Raw genomic sequence first — 5,113 nt, 5'->3', positions numbered from 1 at the left:
AGCACCCCTTTAAATCACATTGCCCATGACAACCACAGATGGAATAGGCAATGGGAAATCCAACAGTACCCACCCTGAACTATCATTGTGGATGTGTGTGTGTGTGTGTGTGTGTGTGTGTGTGTGTGTGTGTGTGTGTGATGTGGTAAGACCTTCCAAAATTTACTTTTCTGGCCCTTAACATGAGCCCTTCCAAATTAAGTTAGAGGCCCATAAGCTGAGCTACCAGCAGATATTGAGGCCCTTGGGGTTAGTTGAGCCTCTAACCAGCAGAGTTTTGGGAAATCAGGGTGGATTCAGCCTTTAACCAGCAGAGTTTGGGGAAATCAGGGTGGATTCAGCCTCTAACCAGCAGAGTTTGGGGAAATCAGGGTGGATTCAGCCTCTAACCAGCAGAGTTTGGGGAAATCAGGGTGGATTCAGCCTCTAACCAGCAGAGTTTGGGGAAATCAGGGTGGATTCAGCCTCTAACCAGCAGAGTTTAGGGAAATCAGGGTGGATTCAGCCTCTAACCAGCAGAGTTTGGGGAAATCAGGGTGGATTCAACCTCTAACCAGCAGAGTTTGGGGAAATCAGGGTGGATTCAGCCTCTAACCAGCAGAGTTTGGGGGAATCAGGGTGGATTCAGCCTCTAGGGGAAAAGGACTTGGGCATAATAGTAGATCACAAATTCAACATGAGCCAACAGTGCGGTGCTGCTGCAAAAAAGGCTAATAAAATTCTGGGATGTATTAAGACAAGCATTGAATCTAGATCAAGAGAGGTCATTATTCCGCTGTACTCTTCCCTGGTCAGACCACACCTGGAATACTGTGTACAGTTCTAGGCGCCTCAATTCAAGAAAGACATCGATATATTGGAGCAAGTCCAGAGAAGAGCAACCAAAATGGTGGAAGGTCTGCAAACCATGTCCTATGAGGAGCGGCTAAAAGAACTGGGATTGTTTAGTTTGCAGAAGAGAAGGCTGAGGGGAGATTTAATAGCAGTCTACAAATATCTGAAAGGTAGTCACAGTGCAGAGGGATCTACCCTATTCTCATTAGCACAAGGAAGTACAAGAAGCAATGGGATGAAACTAAAGGGAAAGAGATACAGATTAGACATTAGGAAAAACTTTCTGACAGTGAGGGTAGTGAGAGAGTGGAATAGGCTGCCACGGGAGGTGGTGGGCTCTCCATCAATGGAAATCTTCAAGCGGAATCTGGATAAACATATAGCTGGGATGATTTAGGAAAACCTGCACTCGCAGGGGGTTGGACCCGATGGCCCTTGAGGTCCCTTCCAACTCTACCATAAGAAATAAGAAGAAATAAGAAATCTAACCAGCAGAGTTTGGGGAAATCAGGGTGGATTCAGCCTCTAACCAGCAGAGTTTGGGGAAATCAGGGTGGATTCAGCCTAGAAGGATCAGAATTGTGCAATGCAGATGGTGGAGGAATATGAGGAGGAATTGTAGAGGTTGAGCGCAGACATGACAATTCATGTTGGGGAGCTTGACACTGGTGGGCACGAAAATGATGGGTCTATCCAGTGGCTGTTCATTTTGATGAAAGTCAGCCGGTCAGCACTCTCAGCTGACAGCCGGCTGCGCTTATCCGTGATGATACCACCAGCTGCGCTGAAAACCCTTTCAGCTAGCACGTTGGTGGCAGGACAGGACAGCACCTCCAAGGCGTATAGGGCAAGTTCAAGCCACAAGTCCAACTTTGACACCCAATACGTGTAGGGCACAGAGGGATCGGAGAGGACAGAGCTGTGGTCAGACAGGTATTCCCGCAATATGCGCCTATACTTTTCCCGTCTGGTGACACTAGACCCCTCATTGGTGGGAGTTTGACGAGGGGGTGCCATTAACGTGTCCCTGAGCTTAGACAGTGTACCCCTTGTGGGTGTGGACCGGATGGCACTTGTTCGCCTCATGGAGGAACTGTCCTCTCTGCCGCCAACGACACTTGATGGAAACATCTCCATCATGTTCTGCACCAATTGCTTGAGGCAGTCATTAATGCGATTGGCCCTCCTCTCTACCGGAATAAATGACGAGATGTTATTTTTATACCGGGGGTCATGGATTGCAAATATCCAGTATTGGTTGCTATCCATTATGTGCTTGTCACTTGAAAAGCACCCCAACATGAAGTCAGCCATGTGTGCAAGAGTTTTACTTGGCATGACTTCGCTGCCCCTACCGGAAAGGTCACTCTCCATTTCCTCCTCCTCCCTTTCGCCCCATCTGCGCTGCAAAAATGGGACGCATTGAACTTCCCCGGTAGTCTCCTGTGTCATAATTATATCATCTGCCACGTCTTCATCCTCCTCCTCCTCCTCCATCATTAAACGCTGTGAAGTGGACAGATGTGTGGAACTACTCTCCTGCTGTGACGGTTCTGCTGCTATCCCTGATTCCTCAGTGTGATCTGCGTTATCCCTGATGGCAATGAGGGATTCTCGCATCACACACAAAAACGGGAATGTTGGGGCCATACGGTGGCTCAGTGGTTAGCACTGCAGCCTTGCAGCGCTGGAGTCCTGGTGTTCAAATCCCGCCAAGGGCAAAAAACCATCTGCAAGGAGTTTGTATGTTCTCCCCGTGTTTGCATGAATTTCCATCCCATATTCCAAAGACATACTGATAAGGAAGAAATGTACATTGTGAGCTCTATGTGGGGCTCACAATCTACATAAAAAAAACAAAAAACGGGAATGTTACGCTCACTAATGCATCATCACAGCTGACCCTCTTGGTCAACCCCTCAAGCACCCATAGGATTTCACATAGGTCTCCCATCCATGGCCACTCATGGTTGAGAAACTGAGAGAGCTGACTTTGTGGCATCCTAGGGTTTTGGAGATGGTACTCCATCAAAGGTCTCTGCTGCTCAACCACTCTGCTCAACATATGATATGTTGAGTTCCAGCATGTGGGGAAGTCGCACAACAGCCGGTGTTCGGGCAGATGTAGGCGTTGTTGGAGTTTTTTGAGGCTAGCAGTGGCTACTGTAGACTTGTGAAAGTGGGCACACTTTCACCGATAGCTCATGCACATTTGGGTATGTCTTTAAAAAACGTTGCACCACTAGGTTAAAGATGTGGGCCAGGCATGGAGCATGTTGGAGGCTGGCAAGCTCCAGAGCTGCTAACAGGTTCCTGCCATTATCAGACACGACCATGCCTGGGCCCAGGTGCAGCGGCTCAAACCATATTGCTGTCTCATCGAGGAGGGCATCCCTCACCTCAGAGGCAGTGTGCTGTCTGTACCCCAAGCTGATGAGCTTCAGCATGGCCTGCTGACGTCTACCCACACCAGTGCTTCAATGTTTCCAGCTCATAGCTGGGGTCAATCTAATAGCGGAGGAGGAGGCGGTGGCGGAGGAGGATGGATGAGGGTGTTGTTTCAGAGCCATCCTGCCAGGAATGATAGGCGGGGGACGAGGTACATCGGCCCAGTTTGTGACCCAATCCCAGCCTCAACTACATTCACCCAGTGTGCCATCAGTGAAATGTAGCATCCCTGTCTGCTTGCACTTGTCCACGCGTCGGTGGTCAAGTGGACCTTTGTGCAAAGCGCAGAACTTACGGCCCATCTGTTGTTGAGTGACACGTGCTGGTGCAAGGCGGGGACGGAATACCGGGAGAAGTAGTGACGGCTAGGGACGGCATAGCGAGGTGCCGCACTTGCCATCAGGTCCTGGAAGGCAGAAGTTTCCACAAGCCAGAACGCCAACATCTCCTGGGTCAGGAGTTTGGAGATATGTGCGTTCAAGGCTTGCGCATGTGGGTGGTTAGCGTTGTATTTTTGCCTGCACTGAAATGTCTGAGAGATGGTGGGTTGCTGGGAGGAGGCGCATGATGGTGCAGGAGAAGGAGCTGAGACAAGAACAGGGAAGGATGAGGGAGAAGTCCCCAAAGTGGCGGAGCCAGATGTTGCAGTGTCTTGGCTGGTGCTCTGGACTGCAGCGCCAGCACTGGCAACAGTGGGAGAGGCAGTGGCGGCAAGGCCGGACGACGATTGTCCTGTGTTTGCTCTCTCCCACTGTGCCCAGTGCTTGGATTCCAAATAATGGTGCATGGAAGTGGTCGAAACGTTGCTCTTTTTAGAGCCCCTACTCAGTTTTGAGTGGCAAATTGTGAAAACTGCACTATATTTGTCCTCCGCGCATTCCTTGAAAAATCTCCACACCATTGAGGAACGTGCCTTTGATGGGGGAGTTTTTCTGGGCTGTCTATGATAGGGAACATCTTGGGCCATTCTGGGTGTGGCCTGGCTTCAGCAAAGCAGCTGACCTCTGTCTCTGGACATGCCTCTGCCTCTAGCTGCCCTCTTTGGTGCTGCACCTCCCTCAACATTGACACTGCTTTCCCCGCTTGACATCCCCCCTGTCCAGGTTGGGTCAGTGTCCTCGTCTACCACCACCTCCTCTGCCAATTCCTCTCTCACCTCCTCCTCCTGCACACCACACATGACAACAGGCTGCCCTGATGGCAACTGTGTCTCGTCATCGTCACTGAGGGTGGGTTGCTGGTCAACCACCACAAAATCAACAGGAGATGGAGGAGACTCCAGTGTTTGGGCATCTGGACACAGAAAGTCATCTGGTAGCTCTGTGGAATCGGGAAATGGAGGGACAGTTTAAGGACCAGAGAACAGCTCCTGGGAGCAGGGAAAGTTGGGATTACTCTGCTGGGAAGATTGGGCATTTTGGGAGGAAGGCTGACCAGAATATTGTGTAGGAGGAGGAGTTGAGGTAGAGGCTGACTGGCTGGTGGATAATATTTTGGAAGCATTATCCGCCAGCCATTGTAACACATGTTCCTTGTGCTCGGGCCTACTTAGGTTTGTACCCTGCACTCTACTTAATGTGGCCAGCAATCCGGGGACTGTGGAGAATTGCAATGCTTGCTGCCCCTGAGGAGTAGGCACGGAATGCGCTGTGGCTTCACTGCGACCTTGCTCCCCAGCAGCATTCCCACACCCCTGGTCTCACCCACGGCCTCGTCCTCATCCCTTACCGGTAGCCTTGCACATTTTTAGATGGTTTTGATGGTTTGGTGGGTACACACCGTGACAACCTGGATGAAGCGTATACAGCCTGAGAATTAGAATGTATATCCC

The sequence above is a fragment of the Leptodactylus fuscus genome, chromosome 1 (genome assembly GCF_031893055.1).
Source record: "Leptodactylus fuscus isolate aLepFus1 chromosome 1, aLepFus1.hap2, whole genome shotgun sequence".
Classification (NCBI taxonomy): Eukaryota; Metazoa; Chordata; class Amphibia; order Anura; family Leptodactylidae; genus Leptodactylus; species Leptodactylus fuscus.
The sequence above is the reverse complement of the archived record's forward strand: the minus strand, read 5'-3'. Positions refer to the sequence as shown.